This window comes from Carcharodon carcharias, chromosome 12, assembly GCF_017639515.1.
Source record: "Carcharodon carcharias isolate sCarCar2 chromosome 12, sCarCar2.pri, whole genome shotgun sequence".
Classification (NCBI taxonomy): Eukaryota; Metazoa; Chordata; class Chondrichthyes; order Lamniformes; family Lamnidae; genus Carcharodon; species Carcharodon carcharias.
In genome coordinates, this window is record NC_054478.1 from 17,339,226 (window position 1) to 17,365,978 (window position 26,753).

The 26,753-nt window shown below is 48.8% G+C and overlaps 1 protein-coding gene across 2 annotated transcripts in view; it reads right to left on the bottom strand.

Moving 5' to 3' along the window:
• tmem198b (transmembrane protein 198b) overlaps window positions 1–26,493 on the bottom strand; it is a 167,274-nt gene extending 140,781 nt beyond the window's left edge. The window contains exons 1-2 of one of the 2 annotated variants that reach the window (XM_041201222.1): window positions 26,358–26,493; window positions 1,750–1,907 (exon numbers count right to left, since the gene is read on the bottom strand). The gene's annotated coding sequence lies outside the window, so the exon portion shown is untranslated. The remainder of the gene's footprint in view (window positions 1–1,749; window positions 1,908–26,357) is intronic. The other variant, XM_041201224.1, reaches the window with a different exon arrangement.
• Window positions 26,494–26,753: the final 260 nt, after the last annotated feature.

Here is a 26,753-nt window from a genome sequence, read left to right on the forward strand (position 1 = left end):
TCCTTATTGGATTTATTAGTTATGTTGATGGTCCCAAGGTAATTCATCAACCAGACTACACCGGAAGAGATTTTCTCATGCGCTAGTTCTCTCTATATTGCACCTGAACAGAAAAGTGCCAAGGATTTGTTAGAAATCAATATTTTTTTCAAGCCTTTGGCTTATACTTTTGGATTCACATTTTACACTCGCACCAGTTCTACTTTGAAAAAACTGCAATTTGCTAAGATAGGCTCAACAACAGCTGGGTGTCACTGGCAAGGGAATTATTTATTGCACAATCCGAGTTGCCCCTTGAGAAGGTGGTGGTGAGTTGCCTTCTTGAGCCGTTGCAGGTTTTTTTCATTCGTTCATGGGATGTGGGCATCACTGGCAAGGCTAGCACTTGGTGCCAATCCCTAATTGCCTTTGAACTGACCTTGCTAGGCCATTTCAGAGGGGCAGTTAAGAATCAACCACATTTGCTGTGGGTCTGGAGTCTCATGTAGGCCAGACCAGGTAAGGACAGCAGATTTCCTTCCCTAAAGGACATTAGTGAACCAGATGGGTTTTTATGACGATTGATGATAGTTTCATGGTCACCATTACTGAGACCAGCTTTATATTCTAGATTTTATTAACTGAATTTAAATTCCATCAGCTGCCTTGGTGAAGATTTGAACCCATGTCCGCTGGACATTAGCCTAGGCCTCTGGAATGCTAGCTCAGTGTCATTACCACAATGTCACCATCTGGCCCAATGTGGGGGGGCTGCCTAGTGTGGGCACACCCACGCTAGGGAGTTCCGGGATTTGACCCAGCAACAGCGAAGAAGCAGGCGATATATTTCCAAGTTGGGATGGTGCGTGCGACTTGGAAGAGAACCAATCCCTTGCTGCCCTGGTTGTTCTAGATGGTGAGGAGGGAAATAGGCAGCTGATGGTGAGAGAAAGAGGATAAATCTCCTCACACTGTTTGTGCGAGTCAGATGACAGGAACTACACTGGAAAATTAATTCCACAAGCTGTGACTAGACCCTGTCGTCAGCCTGGCTGTCAAAAGCACTGATAAGCAGCAGGAAATGGAGCAGTGTTTAGGAGTCATTATATTGATCGGTAGTTCCAGGGTTTGTCCTGGGCACCTGGTGTATTCCTATAAGGAACATGATCCAGGAAAATCGAAAAGGGTGATCAGACAATTTGCGTGATCCGTCACTGCTGTGTTAATTCACCAAAAAGGTCACCACAGCTCATAATATGTCACCGGGATGTTAATCACAGAATCTCACTGCACAGAAAGAGGCCAGTCAGCCCACCTCCCTGTGCTGGCTCTTTGAAAGAGCTATCCAATTAGCAAGATGTTCCATTTTAAGTATTTATCCAGTTCATTTTTTTGAGATTTGCTATTGAATCTGCTTCCACTGCCCTTTCAGGCAGCGCCTTCCAGATCAGAGCAACTCGTTGAATTAAAATAAAGTGCTCCTCATCTGCCCCTCTGACATTTTTGCCAAGCACCTTAAATCTGTGTTTATTGGTTACCGACTCTGCTGTCAGTGGAATCAATTTCTCCCTGTTTACTCTATCCAAACTCTTCATGATTTTGAACACCTCTATTAAATCTCCCCCTTAACCTTCTCTGCTCCAAGGAGGACAATCCCAGCTTCTCCCGTCTCCCCACGTAAGACCCTCATCCCATTCTTGTAAATCTCCTCTGCACCCGCTCCAAGACCGTGACACCCTTTGTTTGAAGGTTTAAGTGTTTTGAACTTACTGAGATCAGCCATTGGCCAGTGTTGGCGATCTGGGGGTGAGGGGTTGATGTCAGAAGGCTTATCGCTGGCTTGGACCAATCGCAAGTCTACACAGGTCTTCAGAGCGATGCATGCTGGCTACAGACATCCATAATGCTTGTTTTATCTGTTAAAACTTCTGCAAAACAAAACATAATGAACAGATATTTATTTCCCTTTCTCATCATGTGCATGCTGTAGCTTTGTCCGTACTAAGTCTGCCGAAGACCATCGTTCAGCCCAGACGACAGTGAATGACCAGGACCAATATTGATCAGTATTCACCTACTAGGCAGCAATGACCAGGCCACTACAACAATATGAAGCGGCATCTGGGGACAATTTGACCTTGCGCAGCAGTGTAATGTGAATGATAATGAATCGGCTGATACTACACAGGAGGAGGCCATTCAGCCCATCGTGTCTGTGCCGGCTCTTAGAAAGAGCTATTAGTTAATTCCACTCCTCTGCTCTTTCCCCCATAGCCCTGTAAATTTTTCTTTTCCAAGTTTCTATTGAATCTGCTTCCACCGCCCTTTCAGGCAGCACCTTCCAGATCACAACTCACTGCAAAAAAAAAAAATTCTCTTCACCTCCCCCTCTGTTTCTTTTGCCAATTATCTTAAATGTGTGTCCTATGGTTGCTGGCCCTCCTGCTAGTAGCAGTTTCTCCTTTTTTACTTGATCAAAATCCTTCATGATTTTTGAACGCCTCTCTTGAATCTCCCACTTAACGTTCGATGTTCTAAGGAAAACAATCCTAGCTCCTCTAACCCTGCCCACATGATCCCCCATCACTGCTACCATTCCAGTTTACAATCCTATTGTCTTGTGAAACAAAGGCAGAATGAAGGAGACCAATGAGAATACCAGTGGAAACAATTGAAGAGTGTCGATTATGGTATTTTAATTTGGTTTCTTGGTTACGAAGACAGATTGGAGAAGCTGGGGCTGTTCTCCTTGGAGAAGAGAAGGTTGAGAGGAGATCTGATAGAGGTTTTCAAAATCACGAGGGGCCTGGACAGAATAGATAGGGAGAAACTGTTCCCATTGCTGGAAGGATCGAGAAGTGAGTACAGATTTATGAAGCAGAGGTGACATTAGGAAAAGCTTTTTCACCCAGCGAGCGGTTAGGACCTGGAATACACTGCCCAAGACTGCGGTGGAGGAAGATTCACTCGAGGCATTCAAGAGGGAGTTGGATCATTATCCAAGGAGGAAAAATGTGCAGGGTTATGAGGAGAAGGCAGGGGAAGCAGCGCTAGGTGAGTGACTCTTTCAGAGAGCCAGCACAAACATGACGGGCTGAAAGGCCTCCTTCTGTGCATAACCATTCTATGATTCTATTTTGACTGATTTGAGCTGGTGTTGGCATTTTGTAACTGTCCTTCCAAACCTCATTGCTCCTTTCATCCAAGTGGCACAATTTCTCACAGCTCCAGTGTCTCAACTCCCTCTCTCTCTAGTTCTTTTAAACTAAAATTAATGCACTGACTTCAGTTTTGCATCTCCATTGATTTCAGTTATGAGTGCCACAATGTAGAAAGAACATTAAATATTTAGGGAGCATAGAGTGCAGGTTCACCAGCATGTTGCCAGGTTTAGGAAGCTATAGTTATGAGGAGATACTTGAAATAGTCGGACTGTTTTCACTGGAGCAGAGAGAGGCCAAGAGGAGGTTTAATAGAATTAAAAACAAAAATCATGAAGTGTTTTGACAGCAAAAATAGGGAATATTTTACTCTTTCACAGGATATGTGTGTTACAGGCAGGGCCAGCATTTATTGCCCATCCCTAATTGCCCTTGAACTGAGTGGCTTGCTAGGCAACCACATTTGCTGTGGGTCTGGAGTCACATGTAGGCCAGACCAGGTAAGGATGGCAGATTTCCTTCCCTAAAGGACATTAGTGAGCCAGAAGGATTTTTACAATGATCAATATTAGTTTCATGGTCACCATTACTGAGGCAAGCTTTATATTCCAGATTTATTAATTGAATTTAAATTCCACCAGCTGCCAGGGTGGGATTTGAACCCCTATCCCCAGGCCGTTAAGTTACTAGCTCAGTAACATCATCACTACACCAGCATCTCCCCCTACTATTGCCTTTGGTTAGGTCACAAAGGGCCAAACAATCTAAAATGATGACGAACAGAGTGAGGAGATGGGTTAAGAGGGATTTCTTTAAACAGAGAGTGGTTGGAGAATGGAACACATCATCACGGAGAGTGGTTGAGGCAGAGATCATTATGACTTTTAAGGGTAAAATCGGATAAAGAATTGAAGTTGAGGAAGAAAGAGGAATTTGGAGTGAGTGAGATAGATAGAGAGAGAGAGAGAGAGAGAGAGATGGGGTGGGGAGGGGGTAGAGAGCAGGGTCAGGAAATGGAATTAGATTTAGATTGTTCTGGCACGTTGCCTGCGCAGACAGGATGGGCTGAGTGGCCTCGTCTGAGCTGTAAATTTTACTGGTTCAGTTGGATTCTGAGAGGATGTTTCCCCCGTTGGAGTGACTAGAACTAGGGGCCACTGTTTAAAAGTAAGGGGTCTCCCATTAAGACAGAGATGAGGAGAAATGTGAATCTTTGGAACTCTCTTCCCAGCGAGCGGTGGAGGCAGGGTCAGTGAATATTTTTAAGGCAGAAGTAGATAGATGTTTGACGAATAAGGGAGTCAAAGGTCATCGGGGGTAAACGGAATGTGAGAGTTGAGGCCACAGTCAGATCAGCCGTGATCGTCCAGAATGGAGGAGCAGGCTCGAGGGGCTGAATGGCCTACTCCTGCTCCTAATTTGCAAGTCCGTATGTTGGATAATGTTGGGCCACACTGCTCGATGAATGTCGCCAATTCTGTCAGTTCTGCATTGAAAGGAAATGGCAAAGAGGAGATTTAATAGAGGTGTTTACAGTCAAGAAGGAGTTAAATGAACAAGGAGAAACTGTCTCCAGTGGCTGAAGGGTAGGTAACCAGGGGGAACAGGTTTAAAATGATTGGCAAAGAGACCAGAAGCAACACAAGGAAAAAGCTTTTTATGCATCGTGGTTAGGATTTGGGAGGCGCTGCCTGATAGGATGATGGAAACAGATTCAGTAGTAGCTATCGAGAGGGAATTGGATAAATACTTGAAGGATAAAAAAATTGTTGTGTTATGGCGGGGGGAAATGGGATGAACTGGATTTCTCTCTGAAAGACGCGATGGGCCGAATAGCCTCCTTCAGTGCTGTGCCATCCCAGAATCCTAAGAGGAGGGGAGTGAGAATCCCACACACACACACACCAGCTTCATCTGCTGCCCTGTGTGCAACCATATAACAGGATAACACGGAGACCAACATGACCCCAGGAACCCATCACCATCATTGTGGCTTTCTCCAAACTCTCTTCTCTCTTTCCCAAGGCCCCAAGTGTATCGTTGCCTCTCAGATCTTTGCCCACTTTTCCCTCCAACTGCTGTGTTTGAACCTCCCCAATCAGAGCACTGAAGAACATCCAAACTCTGGTTCCTGGTCCAGCAATTTTATAATTCTCATCCTTGTGTTCAAATCCCTCCATCATCTGGTCCCTCCCTCTGCAGCAACTTCCAGTCCTACCACCTTCCGAGATCTCTTCCCTCCTCTAACTCTGGCCTCTCGTACATCCCCAATTTCCATCAGTGCACCATTGGTGGCCGTGCCTCCAGCTGCCTAGGCTCCAAACTCTGGAATTCCCTCGACACATCTCATCAACCACAGTCTGCATTTATATAGCACTGTGAAGGTCCTTCACAGGAAGATTAAAGCAAAATTTGCCACTCAGCCATTTAAGGAGTCATTGGGGCAGATTGCCAAAAGCTTGGTCAAAGAGATAGGTCTTCAGGAGCTTCTAAAAGGAGAGAGAGGTGCAGAGGTTTAGGGAAGGAATTCCAGGGCCTAAGGCCCAGGCAGCTGAAGGCATGGCCGTTAATGATGGAATGATTAAAACCCTCCTCTCTGCCTCTCTCTCCTCCATTTATACACTCATAAAAACCTACCTCTTCGACCAGCCCTTCGCCACCTGCCCTAACCCTTTGGATCAATGACAGTTTCTGGCTGATAGCGATCCCGTGAAGCATCATCAGGCACTTCAGTAGGGCCAAAGACGCTGTCTGAACACAACTTGTTGAAACTGACATTCATATTATGTAACAGTCAGTAAGGGCTCAGTGTCCTGGACACTCACCTTTAACTCAGAAGGTTATGGATGCAGCTCTTCCTCCTGATACTTGAGCACAACATCCAGACTGACACCCTGGTGCAGTATTGAGGGAGCACTGCACTGACAGAGGGTCAGTACCGAGGCAGTGCTGCATTGTCAGAGGATCAGTACTGAGGGAGCACTGCACCGACAGAGGGTCAGTACTGAGGGAGAACTGCACTGAGAGAGGGTCAGTACTGAGGGAGCACTACATTGTCAGAGGGTCAGTACCGAGGGGGTGCTGCACTGTCAGAGGGTCAGTACTGAGGGAGTGCTGCATTGTCAGAGGGTCAGTACTGAGGGAGCACTGCACCGACAGAGGGTCAGTGCTGAGGGAGTGCTGCATTGTCAGAGGGTCAGTACTGAGGGAGCACTGCACCGACAGAGAGTCAGTACTGAGGGAGAACTGCACTGAGAGAGGGTCAGTACTGAGGGAGCACTACATTGTCAGAGGGTCAGTACCGAGGGGGTGCTGCACTGTCAGAGGGTCAGTACTGAGGGAGCACAGCACTGTCAGAGGGTCAGTACTGAGGGAGTGCTGCACTGTCAGAGGGTCAGTACAGAGCGAGTGCTGCACTGTCAGAGGGTCAGTACTGAGGAAGTGCTGCACTGTCAGAGGGTCAGTACTGAGGGAGTGCTGCACTGTCAGAGAGTCAGTACTGAGGGCGTGCTGCACTGTCAGAGGGTCAGTACTGAGGGAGTGCTGCACTGTCAGAGGGTCAGTACAGAGCGAGTGCTGCACTGTCAGAGGGTCAGTACTGAGGAAGTGCTGCACTGTTAGAGGGTCAGTACTGAGGGAGTGCTGCACTGTCAGAGGGTCAGTACTGAGGGCGTGCTGCACTGTCAGAGGGTCAGTACTGAGGGAGTGCTGCACTGTCAGAGAGTCAGTACTGAGGGAGTGCTGCACTGTCAGAGGGTCAGTACTGAGGGAGTGCTGCACTGTCAGAGGGTCAGTACTGAGGGAGTGCTGCACTGTCAGAGGGTCAGTACAGAGCGAGTGCTGCACTGTTGGATGCCATATTTTGATGAGACATGAGCAGATTGTGCGTCTGCTTTTTCAGGTAGATGTACAAAGAGCTGAGGGGGTTCTTCCAAGTGTCAGGAGCAGTATTGATCACACAAGCACCTAAAGATTGGCTGTCATGTTTTCTACCTTACAACTGTGATGACACGCCATTGGCTGTAAAACGCTTTCAGATGTGCTGAGGCCATGTGTAGCACAAGAGAAATGTGTGAGCTGTGTAATCATAGAAGCCTAGAATCGTGCATTGCAGAGGAGGCCATTCAATCCAACAAGATAGTGCCAGTCCCTTTGAAGAGAAATCCAGTTAGTCCCACACCTCTGCTGTTTCCTCATAGCAACGCAATTTTTTGCTGCTTCAAGTATTTATCCAATTCCCTTCTGAAAACTACGACTGAATCTTTATTCACCAACCTATTGGGCAGATCGAACGTTGGTGAAGACTTTCAGCAGGGGCAACAACAAGATGTCTGGGTCCCGGTAAAACCGGAGGCAAAGGGCACGCCAAGGCCAAGACTCGCTCTTCCAGAGCCGGGATCCAGTTCCCCATCGGCCGTACCCACCGGCTGCTACGCATGGGTCACTATGTGGTGGGGCCAGAGCCCCCATCTACCTGGCCACCGCCCTCGAGCACCTCGAGGTCCTCGAGCTGGCCGGCTACACGACCCGGGACAACAAGGAGGGCCTGTCAGGCAGCGTATTCCGAATGCTAACCACTCGGTGTGTTTCCTCATTTTCTTCATTTCACCTTTTCTTTTTGTGCCAATCACCTTAAATCCGCCTCCTTGAGTCATCAACACATCCAAGCCAATGGAAACAGTTTCTCATCGTTTTCTCTACCTAAACCCGCCATTATTTTCAACACCTCCACCAAATCTTCCTTTAACAGCTGGGATACATGGCAGGAAAACAGGGCAACACATGAGTATGGGTGAGGGAAGCCATTCACACACTTGTTCATCAATCCATACGGAACCTCCAATCACTCTCCGCCACACCTGAATACCTGTCGAACAATTCCAGGTTATCACCTTCTGCCTCCTCCCCTAACGCCCATTGCACGAGCTGGTCATTCTGTGTGCAAAGAAGATGCTGCCCCTAAATTAACCTCCTGCCACTTTGAAGTGGTCAAAAAAAATAGCCAACACATGTTGTATTTTGTTCCTTCAGCATGAACATCGCAGTCCCTGCACTGGTTCATGCATCAGCAGCTCCTGTTGAAAGCTCCACAGGCACAAATGACATTAGCACAGATGTGACCTGCTAATCTCATCAGGGCATGGACAGAATAATCTGTCTGATTGAACAGCATGAAGATTTAAATAACAGGTTAGAGCCAGCAAAGCTTGATAAACAATGGAATCCACACAACTCCACTCTTTACAACCTGAGCTGAGCATCTGACCCCATATCCTTTCCAGCACCTAGACCCCGGCCTATTTCCACCTCCATAACGTCCCCCATCTCCCCCCATCCACCACCTCAGCTCATCTGCTGCAGAAACCCTCATCCGTGACTTTGTTACTTTGTTACTTCTAGGCACAACTATTCCAACACACTCCTGGCTGGTCTCCTGTGGCCCTCTGCAAGTTTGAGTTCATCCAAATCTCCATGTCCCTTCTCCTTACCTGCATCAAGTCCTATTCATCCATCACTCCCTGTGTTCGCCGACCTACAATGGTCAAGCAATGCCTTGACTTTTAAAATTCTCATCCTTGCTTTCAAATCCCCCCATGATCTCACCCCTCTCTATCTTGTGTAATCTCCTCCAGACCCCTGGTCCCATGAGTTTTCTGGATTCCTCCGTTTCTGGCCTTTTTAATCACTCCACCATTAATGGCTGTGTCATTGGCTGTCTTCAGTCCTAAGCTCTGGAATTCCCTCCTTAATACTCTCTGCCTCTCTCGCCTCCTTTAAGACATTCCTTAAAGCCTACCTCTTTGACCAAGCTTTTGGTCAATTGACCTAATATCACCTTATAAGGCTCAGTGTCAAATTTTGTTTGAAAATCGCTCCTTTAAAGCACCTTGGGACATTGTACAACATTAAAGGTGCTATATAAATGCAAATTGTTGCTGCTGTTGATCTCTTTAAAAGTTATCCCTTCCATTTGCTTACCCACATAGCTTGGTATCATCTGTAATCTGAAAGATCCTGCTTGGATCATCTCCCTCCAGATCTCTTACAGATGTGACAAACCCATAATGTTGGGATGTCTGATCGCGTGAGGGGACTTGGTAGGTAACAGCTGGTCAATTTGACTGTCCCTGCTGATCATAGTCTTCCCCCGCCAATTCACTTTAACTGAGAAAATAAATGAGTTGGCACACACTACTCACTCAGTGTTCCCTGTAAGACAAACTCTATTCATTAACTGCTCTGTAACTATCAGCGAACTGAATTACCTTCTTCCAAGAAGTACAATAAATTTGTCCCTCGTCTACATTCTCTTGGAATTATTGCCTTTATGCTCTGGTTAGCTTCGCTTCACTTGGTCCTTAAAGAATAGGCTCCAATATATCTCCCTCTGTGGACATTACATTCATAGCCCTAGAATTCCCAGGGTCATCCCTCTTTAAAAGATTGGAATAACATTAGCCATTCCTTTAAATCTTCTGGCATTGTGTTCAATGAGGTGTGTGGAACTCCTCCTCACAGTCCTTCCACCTCCAACACCCACCACCTACCCCCACCCCCAACCGCAACCCCGCCCCCCACCCCCCCCCCCCCCACCCCCCCCCCACCAGCACCCCCCAACCAAGCCCGTTCTCACTCACCGACTCTCCCTGTCACTCTTCAGCTCATTTCACCATTGAGTGCTCCATTTGAGCATTCCCTCAACGGCAGCCCCAAGCGGGTTTTATTAATATTGCTGGTAGGCATTTCAGTGGCATGCCCAGTAGTGTAACGATTATGTTACTGCGTTAGTAATCCTGAACTAAACGCCCGGAGCTATAAATTTAAATCTTGTTTACGGCAGTTTGTGGACTGGAGATCAATCAATGAAATAATCCGGAATAAAAAATAATGAATAAAAGGGACCTTTGGGTTACTGTTAAAACCACATCTGGTCCACTAATTTCCTTTAGAGAGGAAATCTGCCCATCCTTACCCAGGCTGACCTACATGTGACTCCAGACCCACAGCAACGTGCTTAACTGGTCTCTGAAGTGGCCGGGCAAGCCACCCAGTTAAGTCAGATCACTCACCACATGGACTGCAGCGGCTCAAGAAGGCAGCTCACCACCACCTTCTCAAGGGCAACGAGGGATGGGCAATAAGTGCTGGCCCAGCCAGCGAAGCCCCAGATGATTGAATTGAAACAAATGTACAGGCTGCTGAAAAGAGAGACATGTTTCCGAAGCTTTTTGACTCCTGCAGTCATCAGGACAAATGCAAGAATGCCAAATTTCAGACAATCACAACAATTTATGCTATAGGGAAGAAGGGTGCTGATTGGTTGGCAAGTCAACTCTGATAGGCTGAGGCATTGCCATGGAGAAAGCAACGTGGAACTATAGGCTCTCCCAGGCTCCCAGGTAATTCAAAAAAGGTGCAAGGCTTGAACATATTCCTTTTGTTTGTGGACAACAGGCACTTGTGTATGAATCAAAAACAGAATTACCTGGAAAAACTCAGCAGGTCTGGCAGCATCAGCGGAGAAGAAAAGAGTTGACGTTTCGAGTCCTCATGACCCTTCGACAGAACTGAGTGAATATTAGAAGAGGGGTGAAATCCCATCTCCGACTTGTGGATGAATGTTCCCCTTTGCTTTCTCCATGGCAACGCTTCAACCTATCCGAATCGACTTGCATTTCTGTGGCACCTTTTATGATTTCAGGATGTTCAGATGTTCAAATTACAGCCAACGAGGTACTTTTCAAGTGTACTCACTGATGTAACGCAAGAAAGAGGTGAGGTGAGAGTGGCTGCCCTTGACATCAAGGCAGCATTTGACCGAGTGTGGCATCCAGGAGCCCTAGGAAAACTAGCACAAAGGAAGATGGTTGTGGTTGTTGGAAGTCAATCATCTAAGTTCCAGGACATCAGTGCAGTAGTTCCTTAGGGTAGTGTCCTCGGCCCAACCATCTTCAGCTGCTACATCAATGACCTTCCTTCCATCATAAGGTCAGAAGTGGGGATGTTCACTGACGATTGCACAATGTTCAACACCAGTCACGACTCCTCAGATACTGAAGCAGCCCATGTCCAAATGCAGAAAAACCTGGACAATATCCAGGCTTGGGCTGACAAGTGGCAAATAACATTTGTGCCACACAAGTGCCAGGTAATTAACTCCTCCAGCAAGAGAAAATCTAACCATTGGCCCTTGACATTCAATGGCATTACCATCGCTGAATCTCCCACTATCAACACCCTGGGGGTTACCATTGACCAGAAACTGGACTGGACTAGCCATATAAATACCGTGGCTACAAGAGCAGGTAAGAATATGGGAATCCTGCAGTGAGTAACTCACCTCCTGACTCCCCAAAGCCTGTCCACCATCTACAAGGCACAAGTCAGGAGTGTGATGGAATACTCCCCACTTGCCTGGATGAGTGCAGCTCCCACAACACTCAAGAAGCTTGACACCGTCCAGGACAAAGCAGCCTGCTTGACTGGCATCCCATCCACAAACATTCACTCTATCCACCACCGATGCACAGTAGCAGCAGTGTGTACCATCTACAAGCTGCACTGCAGGAACTCACCAGGGTCCTTTGACAAGCACCTTCCAAACCCACAACCACTACCAACTGGAAGCACAAGGGCAGCAGATAGATGGGGACACCACCACCTGGTGTTCTGCACCAAGTCACCCACCATCCTGACTTGGAAATATATCACCGTTCCTTCACTGTCGCTGGGTCAAAATCCTGGAAATCCCTCACTGACAGCACTGTGGGTGTACCTACACCACATGGGCTCAAGAAGGCAGCTCACCACCACTTTCTCAAGGGCAACTAGGGACGTGCAATAAACGCTGGCCCAGCCAGCAAAGCCCACATCCCTTGAATGAATTTTTAAAAAACAGCAATCAATTTGCACACAGGAGGCTCCCACAAATAGCAAAGTGAAAATGACCAGATAGCATCTGTATTGATGTTGATGCAAGGGTGAATATGGATCAGGTCACTGGAGAATTGAGGTTGTAAAAGGCACTATATAAATGCAGGCTTTATCTTTCTTTCTCTTTAATTAGCAAAAATGCAGCCTGGGATCAATATTGTCAAGGGACGGACTTATTTTGGTGACTCAGCCGGGAGGAGCAAAGATTTCTTGATGTTGGAGAGAACAGGGAAGGGCCAGGATAGCAATGGGTTTTGAGAGGATAAATACTCAAAGTAACATTGACTCACGTATTAAGTGGCAAGTTTATTAATGCTGGGTTCTAAAGTAATTATGATGATTGGATTAAAATGAGGACGAAATGGCATCTGCTTCTTTCTATTTTCAGAACCTGGAGAGCATCTGGTTAATGGGGAGATTTTATTAGAATTATAAACAGCAGCGCGTCAAGTACCACAGGCACCAACATCCTCAAACAGCCACTGGCCAACCACAGCCAGGGGACCCGAGTCCCAGTGGAACAGCCCGCTGAGATTCTGAGCGAGAAACACCATAAATTCCACAAAAATAACTAATAATTCTCACCGTTGAGACCCATGCCGACCACACCTTTAATTGGCATCTTTTAGTGGAGCCTTGAATCAGCAGGTCAAAGAGGTCAAAGGGTGAAAGGAGGAAGGTAAATGGGGAGGAAAGGGGTAGGGGGAATGGGGAGGGGGAATGGGAATGGGAAGGGGGAGTGAGGGAAAGGTGGGGGGGGCGACACGGGTTTGGGGAATGGAGAGGGGAAGGGGAGAAGAAGGGGAGGGGAAACAGGGGAGGGAGAATGCGGAGGGAAGGGGAGGGGAAATGGGGGAGAGAAAGGGGGAAGGGAGGGGAGGGAGAAGGGGAGGGGAAATGGGGGAGGTAAAAGGGAGAGAGGTAATGGGGAGGGAGGGGGAAGAGGGAATTGGGTAGGGGGGATTGGGAGGTAGTTTTTTAAGAGGGTTTTAAAAGAAGAGAGAGAAGTTGAGGGGTTTGAGGAAGGAATTTCAGATTTTCAGGCCACCTACGGTGGGGTGATGAGACCCAGAAATCAGAGAATCAGTGAATAGTACAAGAGGCCATTTGGCCCATCAAATCTGCTTCAGCTCTTTGCGCAGTAATCCATTTAGTCCCACTCCTTTGCTCTTTTTCCATATCTTTGCAACTTTAATCAATTCCATTTTGAAGGTATTATTGGATCTGTATCCACCACCCTATCATGTACATATTCCAGATCCTAGCTAATCACTGCATAAGAAAGCTTTTCTCCTACTGCCATTGGTTCTTTTCCCGATTACCTTCAATCTGTGTCCCTTTAGTCACCAACACTCCTGCCACTAGAAACAGTTTATCTTTATTTACTCTATTTATTTATTTACTCTCTCAAAACCCTTCATGATTTTGAACACGTCAATCCCTTTAACCTTCTCTGCTGTGAGAACAACCCCGACTTCTCCAGTCTCTCTGCATCACTATACCCTTATCCCTAGGTGTGAATATAGGTAGGGATCACATGGAGGGAGAGATACAGAGAGGACAGGATAGAAGTGAAATCACAGGAGTTCCCTCACCAGGTCTTCACTTACGTAGGGTCATACAAACAGGAGGAGGCCATTCAGCACCTTGAGCGTGTTCTGCATTCAATTAAATCATGGTTGATCCACATCTTAACTCTGTCAACCTGCAATGATTACATAAACCTTAATACCCTTACCTAATAACGACCTATCGATCTCAGTTTAGACACCAATTCTTGTCCAACCTTGAAATTCTTTAAGAGAGAGTTCCAGATTTCCACTCCTCTTGGTGTGAAGAAGTGCTTCCTGACATCACCCCTGACTGGCCCGGCTCGGATTTTAAGGTTCCGCCCCCTTGTTCTGGACTTCTCCCCAGCCAGAGGAAATAACTCCTCTCTATCAAGCCTATCAATCCTTTACGAACATACAAATTAGATGCAGGAGTAGGCCATTCGGCCCCTCGAGCCTGCTCCGCCATTCAATAAGATCATGGCTGATCTGTTTGTGTTTCGAATTCCACCTTCCCATCTATCCCCGATAACCTTTGATTCCCTTGTCGGACAAGAATCTACCTACCTCCACCTTAAAAATACTCAATGACCCCCCCTCCACCACCTTCGGAGGCAGAGAATTCCAAAGTTGCACAACCCCCTGAGGGAAAAAATTCTCCTCATCTCTGTCTTAAAAGGACAACCCCTAATTTTACCAGCGTGTCCCCTAGTTCTGGACTCACCCACATGAGGAAACATCCTTTTGACATCCACCTTGTCAAGGCCGTTCAGGATCTTATCTACTTCAATCAAGTCACCCCTCACTCTTCTAAACTCCAGTGGAAACAAGTCCACTTAAACAAGGGCTTAATCACTTTAAGCCCCTCAGTTAGGTTAGCTTAATCTTCTATACTCAAGAGAATTCAAGTCTAGTTTTTGCAATCCGTCCTCGTGATTCAACCCCTTTTAACCTCGATCCCACTCCATTCTCATTTATGCTTCCAATGAAGCGCTTTAGCTGCTGATGTATTCAAGTTTCTAAAAGCCATTTGATTTTAGATTCATGCAGACAGCAAAGGATTGGAATCGTTTTCTCCCAACCATCTGACCAAGGCTAAAAGGAAGCATTTAAAAGACATTTAAAATGTTCCTTCATTTCCACTCCTGACATGGTAAACGGGAAAACCGAATTCAATAGATTTGCGAGGCTAGCAGAGAGATTTGCCAGCAAGCTGCATGCCTGTTGTTAAATAACTCAACTTGGTCTCAAAGGCTTCAAGGGCAGCAAGCTATCCTCATCTGGTCTTTGTGACTCCAGCTCACATTGTGTGTGGGGAGAATGTGGAACTCGCTACTACAGGGGGTGATTGAGGTGAATGGGTATTGAAGGGGAACCCAGGCAAGTACAAGAGGGAGAAAGGCATAGAACGATGTACTGCTAGGGTGAGGTGAAGAGGAATGGGAGGGGGCTCGGGTGGAATATAAACACCAACCAGATGGGCCATTTGGCTCGCTGCTCTGCTGTAAATACTATGACTCTTCAAAGAAAGGGCCCAGCAAAAACATAAGTTCTCAGGGTGACTAAGGATGGGCAATAAATGGGGCCTGGTCTGCATCATCCATCTGCCTGAAAGTCACTCTTCAATTACTCATGTTTCTCTCCTTTTGAGAATTTCTCAGACAGTGCCAATATCAAACTCAGGATCAGCACAGGCCAGATGTGAGGAACAAACTCCTGCAGCTGTCCCAGCCCTCATGGCTTTGCTGCTAACTCCGACCACTATGTAGGAAACTCACCCCCCACCTCCTTAGACAGAGAATGTGTGTGTACGCAAGGTTGTGATTCACAGTCATTCTTTACAGACAAATGCACGTGCACCTGCACACACACATGTACCACACGCACAAGCATGCAGAAGACCTCATGTACACGCATAGGGCAGGGTTTTCCTGTCGGCGAGCAGTGGGCGGGGCCTGCGGTTGGGCGGAACTCCCGACGTCACCGCGCCCCATTTAAATTTTCTGGTAGGCGGGGGCGTGGCAAAATCAGCTGTGCGCCCGTTCACAATGGACAAGAGTAATTAAACTAATTAAAGGACCTGCCCGTCCAGCCTTAAGATTGGTGGGGAGACCAGGACCCCGGCAGGAACTAGAAAAAAACATGAAACCTCATCCACGGGCGGGATGGAGTTTCATGTAGGCTTTAAAAAATTTTAATAAAGTTTTCGTAAAAATTATGTGACAGCGTCACATGAGGGGACATGTTAGGGAAATTTTATTTGTCTATTTTTAGCTTTTTTACATTTAGAGCCGATCTCCCTGAGGCTGCACTTAGCCTCAGGGAGAGGAGTGCGCTCTTTCGTGTGCATGTGCGAAAAAGCGCACTCTCGATTTTGGGATTCCCCCCACCGCCCGCACAGGGAGCTCATAGCGCTTCCGTGCAGACGTCACGCTGGGTGGGTCTTAATTGGCTCGCTCACCTAAAATGGCGCCACGCCCCCAATCGGGGGCGCCGATCAAAAGTGCGCCCGTGCATGCCCACCATTCAACTTCACCCCCGACGGGGGGACAATCCTGGCCATATGCGTACACACCCCCCTGCGCACACACCCCCCCTGCGCACACACCCACTCCCCTGCGCACACACCCCCCCTGCGCACACACCCCCCCTGCGCACACACCCCCCCCTGCGCACACACCCCCCTGCGCACACACCCCCCTGCGCACACACCCCCCTGTGCACACACCCCCCTGCGCACACACCCACTCCCCTGCGCACACACCCCCCCTGCGCACACACCCCCCTGCGCACACACCCCCCTGCGCACACACCCCCCTGCGCACACACCCCCCTGCGCACACACCCACTCCCCTGCGCACACACCCCCCCTGCGCACACACCCCCCTGCGCACACACCCCCCTGCGCACACACCCCCCTGCGCACACACCCCCCTGTGCACACACCCCCCCTGCGCACACACCCCCCCTGCGCACACACCCCCCCTGCGCACACACCCCCCTGTGCACACACCCCCCCTGCGCACACACCCCCCCTGCGCACACACCCCCCTGCGCACACACCCACTCCCCTGCGCACACATACATCCGGACATTCTGCATTTTGCGACATATTGTAATTATTTCTAAACTGAAATGTTCATAATTTTCAATCCTTTTATATTTTATACTTAATTTTTATTTTAATGGTTGTCTATAACAATGTTATGAATTATGTTTGCTTGTTTTATTTGTATTGTCATCACAATTCAACATCTGCCACCATGATGATTTTTTGACAAACCAATTATCTATCTGTCTATCTATCCATCTCTCCATCTGTCCATCTCTCCATCTGTCCATCTGTCCATCTGTCCATCTCTCCATCTGTCCATTGATCCAACTGTCCATTTGTCCATACGTCCATCAACCTATCTATCCATCTCTCCTTCTGTCCATCTATCCAACTGTCCATTTGTCCATATGTCCATCAATCTGTCAATCCATCTGTCCAGATCTTTGTTGACAGGCCTGGACACAATGGGCTGAATGGCCCCCTTCTGTGCTATAAACATCTATGAGTCTATGAGTTTATCCACCTATCTATCTATCTATCTATCTGTCTGTCTATCCATCTGTCTGCCCAACACATGAGAAGGATGTAAGTTTGGTTGGGACATGAAGGGAGCACAGCTGATGGCCCTGCTTATCTTCCCCAACACCGCTCAGGACAGGAGAAGAGGCCAAACAGAGATTAGATACATGAAAGGAGTGACGGTGAGGAAGGATGAAAGCTGGTCACTGACAGCCTGGAAATCAGCAAGGGTCAAACTGGCAGCGATGAGCAATTGCAGAGCGTTCATCTGTCCCCCCACCCCACCACCCCCCCCCCACCCACCACTCTCCCTTCCGCCTCGCTCCCACCGTCCCGAACAGACACTTTGTCCCTCTTCTGGCCGGGGGAGAGCGGGCAGGAGATGACACTGCCTTCAGTCACCGACTGCTACACGTTTGGAGCCAATCTGGATCTCGCAGTGGCAGTTCATCCTGTCCCTGGGCTGGTGGCCAAGGGCAGAAGACAACACAATGGGGAGCCTGGTCTATCCGAGAGGCTTGTGGGGGAGTTTATTGAATTATTCTGATGCCTGCAGTGCTGCAAGGTTTTTAACCGCAGAAAATTGCTGAGAATATAACTGACAGTCTATGAATGCTGATCGTTTTTATTCTATGCCCGACAACAAGATTCTCTTCGGCTCCAAGCGCCCAAGGCAGTGATTGACACCAGGCCATTCATCCATGGTAAGCATCACAGACAAGTTGGAACCTCCCCATCCCCCAGCATCAGCACACACCACATGTTCACTACTGAGTGGGTGGGGTGGGGTGGGAGTTTCCAGTGAGCGGGTGCTGGGGGGTGGGGGCAGGGATTGATAACATATCCTGCAATTGTCATTCAAATGGGAAAAGCCCCATGGGAATTCCCGCCACCCTCTCTAGTTTGGGTACCTCCCCTGCCCCCCTCTCACTGCCACTGTCAGCATTTCAAAACAGGAAATGTTTTGTCCCTCTCAAAGGCAGGGAAACACTCCGGCTCGCCTCCCCACCACCTCCACCACCATCCCTCGCACCCCCCACCTCCCACCCACCCTCCAGTCCAAAAAGAACACATTCGCATTCATGCAGCACCTTTCACGACACCAGCACATCTCAAAAGGCGAGCAACCCCTGAAGAGCTTTTTGAAGTGTGGTCACTGCTGAAATGTAGGAAACGCGGCAGCCAGATTTTACACAGCAAGATCCCACAAACAGCAGTGAACTAATGACCAGAAAGTCTGATTTTTTTTTGTAGCGATGGGATCTTATTATGTCCACCTGAGAGGGCGGGCGATCGGGCCCCAGTTTAACATCTCCTCACCTGCCAGACAGTGCAGCGCTCCCTCCACTGAGGTGAGGGGTCGGTTTTTGGAGTGGGTCTTAAACCTGCGACCTCCTGGCTCTTGCTACCAAGCTCGTCTGTGACAAAACCAAACAGGGCGGCTGTTTGAAACAGCTGGTGCTACAGTGAAGCTTGCCTCTCACTGATCTGAGCACAGCCCTTATTTTGATTCATGTAATTGTGCCCCGGTTGTGACAAATGATTCTGAAATGATTCCATAATTTACACCTGCAATGATCTGTCAGTCAGCCCACTCCATCTGTGACATCGAACCTCCCCCAACCCCCCGCGATTATCAGCCCAAAATTTGCCTCTTACAATAGCTTCGAGCCTTTGCCGCTTCATGGTCAATAACTTCAGGCTGAATATTTAGTCACAGCACACACAAGGGAGCTGGTCAATGAAAGTGGCAAATTCACACATTTGGAAGAAGGGTTATAGTTTATTATGGACAGGCTGAATGGCCTCCTTCTGCCCTGTATCATTCTATGATAGCATTCTCGCACTTCTCAGTCAGAAGGTGCTAGGTTCAAGCTCCGCTCCAGAGACGTATTGAATCATAGAATGATTACAGCATGGATCGAGGCACGAGGAAGAGAGGCAATCCCATTGAAACTTGCAAAATTCTTACAGGACGTGACAGGGTAGATGTGGATAAGATGGTTCCCCTGGCTGGTGAGTCTAGAACCAGGGGACACAGACTCCTCAATAAGGGGCAGGCCATTTAGGACTGAGATGAGGAGGAATTTCTTCACTCAGAGGGTGGTGAATCTTTGGAATTCTCTACTCCAGAGGGCCTGTGGGGGCTCAGTTAATAGACAGTCAAGACAGAGATCAATAGATTTCTGGAGATTAATGACATCAAGGGATATGGAGATGGTGCGGAAAGTGATGTTGAGCTAGAGGGCCGGCCATGATCTAATTGAAAGCTGGAGCAGGCTCGAAGGGCTGAATGGCCTACGCCTGCTCCTATGTTCCTATGTAAGATCTAGCGCCACTCCCCGCCCCCTCCCTATATTCCTGCAATTTTTTTTCTCTTCAGATAGTTATCCAATTCCCCTTTGAATCTGCCTCCACCACACTCCCACAAAGTGCATTCTGGACCCCAAACCACTTGCTGAGTAAAAGGTTTTTCCCCATATTGCCTCTGTTTATTTTGCCAATCACCTTAAGCCTGTGACCTCTGGTTCTCGATACTTCCACTTCCAATGGGAACAGTTTCTTCCTATCTCCTCTGTCCAGATCCCCTCATGATACTGAACACCTCTCAACTCTCTTCTCAACCTTCTCTTCTCCAAGGAGAATAACCCAAACTTCTCCAATCCAGCCATGTAACTGAAGTTACTCATTCCTGGAACCATCCCTGTAAATCTTTTCTACACTCTCTCCAATGCCTTCATATCCTTCCTAAAGCGTGGTGCCCAGAACTGGACGCTGGACTCCAGTTAAAGCCAAAGCAGTGCTTTATAAAGGTTCACCATGACTTAATTGAGCCCATAACCCTGGCTGACAATCCCAATACAGGACTGAGGGAGTGCTGCACTGTCAGAGGGTCAGTACTGAGGAAGTGCTGCACTGTCAGAGGGTCAGTACTGAGCGTGTGCTGCACTGTCAGAGGATCAGTACTGAGGTAGTGTTGCACTGTCAGAGGGTCAGTACTGAGGGAGTGCTGCACTGTCAGAGGGTCAGTACTGAGGGAGTGCTGCACTGTCAGAGGGTCAGTACTGAGGGAGTGCTGCACTGTCAGAGGATCAGTACTGAGGTAGTGTTGCACTGTCAGAGGGTCAGTACTGAGGGAGTGCTGCACTGTCAGAGGTTCAGTACTGAGGAAGTGCTGCACTGTCAGAGGATCAGTACTGAGGGAGTGCTGCACTGTGAGAAGGTCAGTACTGAGGGAGTGCTGCACTGTGAGGTCAGTACTGAGGGAGCTTTGCACTGTCAGAGGGTTAGTACTGAGGAAGTGCTGCACTGTCAGAGGGTCAGTACTGAGGGAGTGCTGCACTGTCAGAGGGTCAGTACTGAGGAAGTGCTGCACTGTCAGAGGGTCAGTACTGAGGGAGTGCTGCACTGTGAGGTCAGTACTGAGGGAGCTTTGCGCTGTCAGAGGGTCAGTACTGAGAGAGTGCTGCGCTGTCATAGTGTCAGTACTGAGGGAGTGCTGCACTGTCAGAGAGTAAGTATTGAGGGAGTGCTGCACTGTCAGAGGGTTAGTACTGAGGAAGTGTTGCACTGCCAGAGGGTCAGTACTGAGGTAGTGCTGCATTGTCGGAGGGTCAGTACTGAGGGAGTGCCACACTGTCAGAGGGTCAGTACTGAGGGAGTGCCGCACTTTCAGAGGGTCAGTACTGAGGGAGTGCCGCACTGTCAGAGGGTCAGTACTGAGGGAGTGCCGCACTGTCAGAGGGTCAGTACAGAGGGAGTGCCGCACTGTCAGAGGAGCCACTTTCGGATGAGTTGTTAAATTGAGGATTTGTCTGTTGTCTCGAGTGAACTATCCATGGACATTATTCTGAAGAAGAGCAGGGGAGTTCTCTCTGGTACCCTGGGGCAATACTTATCCCTCAAACAATATGAAAACATTTATCTTGTTGTTGCTTTTAGAATCTTACTGGGTTCAAGTCGACTGCCACATTTGTCTAAAAAAACAAGTGATCTACCTCACTTCAAAAAATTGCTTGATTACCTATAAAAGGCTTTGGAGCATCCCAAGGATGTGAAAGGCACTGTATAAATTCATCTGCTTTGTGCTTTCCCCCCCCAACCCCACCCCCCCCCCCCCCCAAAACCCCCACCCCAACCTCACCCATCGCTTCCTCTCGCCCTGTCGGCCGGCTCAGTGCTGGATCTGCACGTCGCCACCTGTTATGTGGCCACAACGCGTCAAAGAATAAATAAAAAATTTAAGGGGAAGGTTGATGAGGGAGAATGGAATAGAACAGTATATGATAGAGTTGAGAAGAAAGGTTTGCGTTTATATAGCGCCTTTCACATGCACAGGACCTCTCAAACTGCTTTTAGGGATAAATATTGGCCAGAACACCAGGGATGGTTCCCCTGCTCCTCTTCGAAATAGGACCATGGGACCCTTATGTCCAGTTGAAAGGCAGATGGAGCCTCGGTTTAATGTCTCATCCGAAAGAGGAAACTTGGGAGGAGGCTCAAGTGGAGCATAAACACCTGCTTCTATGCCGTACGTCCTGTGTAACAATATGAAGGAACAGGGATCTTTCAGACTGTGAGAGGGACTGGAGGAGGAGCAAGGCAACAGCTGGATAAAATGAACCTTCTACTGAAAGGTTGGTTGCTCTCCGAGGCTGCAGCAAGCGTCAGCTGTGGTTCGCTGGGTTGCCCTCTCACCTCTGAGTCAGTAGGTTGTTGGTTCAACTCCCACTTCAGGGATTTCTGCACAAAATCTAGGCTGACACTCTGGTATGGCTCATTTGTATGTAAGATGGTCCTGAATGTTTCAGGCTGTTCTCTGTGTAGCTCTTTGCTCTCTCTTTATCAGTGAGTGGATGCTGCGCTGCTGGGAGTGCTGCCTTTCTGGTGAGCTGTTAAACTGGGATGCTACCTGCTGCTTAGGTGCAGGCTGAAGATCCCATGGACACTATTTTTGCAGGCAAGTTATCCTTGCAACCAATATTTACGCCTCAACCAACATCACTAACACAAAATGTTATTGACCAAGCTATTGACCAAGACACAGGGGTGGAGGGTGGGAGGAATTCCCCTTCTCTTCTTCAAAATAGTGACAATGAGATCTTTAATGTTCACCTGAGTGGGCAGACGGGGCCTCAGCTTAACACCTCAACCCAAAAGACGGCACCTTCAACTGTGCAGCACTCCCTCAGAGCTGCACTGGAGTGTCAACCTAGGTTATGGATGCCAATCTCTGGAGTGGGACTTGAACCCACAATGTTCTGGCTTAGAGATGAGAGTGAGACCCATTGAAGGGCAGCTGTTGCTTTATCATTACACAAGTGGGGCTTCAGTTGCTGGGGTGGTGGGGAGGCAATGGTTGCGATGGAAGTACATCATTCCGGGATCCGGGTCCTTTACCTGGAAGTTCCCAATGAGCACGTCCCCCACCCAAACCAGGCCCTGGGAACATCACAAAAATACAAGGATTAGGAGCAGGAGTTGGCCATTCGGCCCCCCGAGCCTGTTCTGCCATTTGATCAGATCACGGTTGACCTGATTGTGCCCTTAACTCCATGTTCCTGTTTGCCTCCCCTCCCCACCACCCCCCACCACCCCCCGCAACCATAACCTTTGACTTCCCTTGTCAATCAAAAATCTAACTCAGTCTTCAATTTTTTCAAAATTCATATAGCGGGATGTGGGTGTCACTGGCTGGGCCAGCATTTACCACCCATCCCTAATTGCCCCTTGAGAAGGTGGGGGTGAGCTGCCTTCTTGAATCGCTGCAGTCCATGTGGTGTAGGTACACCCACAGTGCTGTTAGGGAGGGAGTTCCAGGATTTTGACCCAGCGACAGTGAAGGAACGGTGATATATTTCCAACTCAGGATGGTGAGTGACTTGGAGGGGAACTTCCAGGTGGTGGTGTTTCTGTGTGTCTGCTGTCCTTGTCCTTCTAGATGGTAGTGGATCATGGGTTTGGAAGGTGCTGTTTAAGGAGCCTGTACAAGTATGTACAAAGACACTGCCTCCATTGCTCGCTGGGGAAGAGAATTCCACACTAACCAACCTCTCGGAGAATAAAATTTCTCCTCATCTCAGTCTGAAATGGGAAACCTCATCGGTGCCACATATTTGCCTAGTGGCCAATTACTCATTGGTCAGGAACCAAACACAACACTGAGGTGAGGGGAATGCAGCAGGAGAGAGACTCTCAAGATTAATTTGTTTTTAAACATGTGTGATACACAGAAGAAAGGGAGAGGTTCAAAATCACTAAAACAAACATCGACCCCACTCGGCCTGTGTGGTTCAGTGAGATACAGGGGTCCAACTGGCAAAGAGAGGGCATGAATGAACAGTTCAGGGAGCAATAAGTGGGGAAAGTGTAAGGGAATCATATGATCTTCCACTGTAGGGAATCCCGTGTTCCCCCACTCTCATCCTCCCTTTCTCTCTCTCTCTCACACATGCACACTCACTCACCGACACCCACACAACCACGCACACCTGCACAAACCCACACACCTACACCCCCACACACACCCACACACACACGGTCACAAAACCCCCCCACACACAAACACACAAACCCACACACACCTACACTCATTCCCCCCACACACCCACACTCACACACTCTCACAAACCCCCCCACACACAAACACACACACACCTACACTCATCCCCCCACACACCCCCACATGCACACAGTCTCACAAACCCCCCCCCCACACACAAACACACACACACCTACACTCATCCCCCCACACACACCCACATGCACACACTCTCACAAACCCCCCCCCACACACAAACCCACACACATCTACACTCATCCCCCCACACACCCCCACATGCACACACTCTCACAACCCCCCCCAACACACAAACCCACACACCTACGCTCATCCCCCTACACATACCCACATGCACACACTCTCACAAACACCCCACACACACACACACACATACCCACCCCTCCCCCCCCTCACTACACACACACACACACACACATACCCACCCCTCCCCCCTCACTACACACACACACACACACACACATACCCACCCCTCACTACACACACACACACACACACACACACATACCCACCCCTCACTACACACACACACACACACACACACACCCACCCCTCCCCCCTCACTACACACACACACACACACACACATACCCACCCCTCACTACACACACACACACACACACATACCCACCCCTCACTACACACACACACACACACACACATACCCACCCCTCACTACACACACACACACACACACACACATACCCACCCCTCCCCCCTCACTACACACACACACACACACACATACCCACCCCTCCCCCCTCACTACACACACACACACACACATACCCACCCCTCCCCCCTCACTACACACACACACACATACCCACCCCTCACTACACACACACACACACACACACATACCCACCCCTCACTACACACACACACACACACACATACCCACCCCTCACTACACACACACACACACACACACATACCCACCCCTCACTACACACACACACACACACACATACCCACCCCTCCCCCCTCACTACACACACACACACACACACATACCCACCCCTTACTACACACACACACACACACACACATACCCACCCCTCCCCCCTCACTACACACACACACACACACACATACCCACCCCTCACTACACACACACACACACACACACATACCCACCCCTCACTACACACACACACACACACACATACGCACCCCTCACTACACACACACACACACACACACAGGGATAATCCTCTCCATTATTGTTATTGTGTAAACCTCTCCTTCCCTCTTCCCTGTACTTTCTCTCTTTCACACACACACACACACACACACACACACATACCCACCCCTCACTACACACACACACACACACACACACATACCCACCCCTCACTACACACACACACACACACACACACATACCCACCCCTCACTACACACACACACACACACACACATACCCACCCCTCACTACACACACACACACACACACACATACCCACCCCTCACTACACACACACACACACACACATACCCACCCCTCACTACACACACACACACACAGGGATAATCCTCTCCATTATTGTTATTGTGTAAACCTCTCCTTCCCTCTTCCCTGTACTTTCTCTCTTTCACACACACACACACACACACACACACACATACCCACCCCTCACTACACACACACACACACAGGGATAATCCTCTCCATTATTGTTATTGTGTAAACCTCTCCTTCCCTCTTCCCTGTACTTTCTCTCTTTCACACACACACACACACACACACTCTCAAAACGCAGATCCCATCATTTTAACGCCGTTCTGAACAGTCACAATTAAAAAGCAACGATTTCCACAATCCCGCTAGACCCAAGCAACAGGACAATCGCCGGCGTGTGTTTTGGAGCCTGAATTATAAACAAGAGCATGAACAGGAGCCTCGATTGAGATTCGCGTTTGTCGATGTCTAAAACCAAACCCTCCTTTGTTTTGCTCTCTGCTTTCCTGGTCTGTTCAGATGCAGTTTTCCAGAGCAGCCAAGCACACCACCCTCTTGTCGAACCCCGTTTCTCTTCCCCCACCACTGCTCTGTTGTCCCCGTCTCTCTCTCTCTCTCTCTCTCTCCCTGACTCCCTCTACCCCACACTCACCCCCTCCCCACCAACGCTCCCCACCGAATAAGGCTTTCACTAGCTGGGAACAAAAGCTGTGCTGCTGGCATTCTAAAGAGCGAGGCGTCAGCACTGACAGCAGAGAACATTGAACCTTGATATCTATCCATTGCTTTCGATCTACATCCACCCCCCACCCCCCTCAATAATCACTACAGCCTCCACCCCAACTTTCCCCCTCACTCTCCATCACCACCAGCACACCCACCCCCCCAACACCACTTCCAGAACACTAATAACTAATAACATTACAAAAACAATTGTCTGTCGAGAGATCAGAGACCAGGAAGCTCAAGATTTCTTGGAGGTATCAAGAAGTAGCGACCTACCCCTGTTCCCACCCTCCTGCTCCCCCCACACACCCCCACCACCCCCCACCCCCACCCCCTCCGTAATTTTTACTCAATACAATGAGGCAGAGCTAGGAAAGAAGATACCCACCAGCATTGGCACTCCAGTTTCCTTCTGGATGGGAGTAGGGTCTTGCTGATATGTCCAGTCTGCTCCACGTCCCCGCTCCAAGCCCCCACCGCTCAGGGATTTGCCCTCCCTGGATTCTTCGGTTGACCCAGTGCTTTGTTTCTCTCTCCCTGTGGTGCACTCAGAGAGCATATCCCTCTCCCCCTCCCTCCCTCCCCAACATTAAACTTCACTCAGCACTTGCTCCCCTCAGGGCAACCCCACCCCCCCACACACACACACACACCTCCCGCAACGATAGTCTCACCACCCAGCCCTCCCCCTCCTCACTTTCTTGCCCAGAGGCTATATATATAAGCTTCCATCACACAACACACACACACACACACATATACACAAAAAAACCCCCAACAGGAC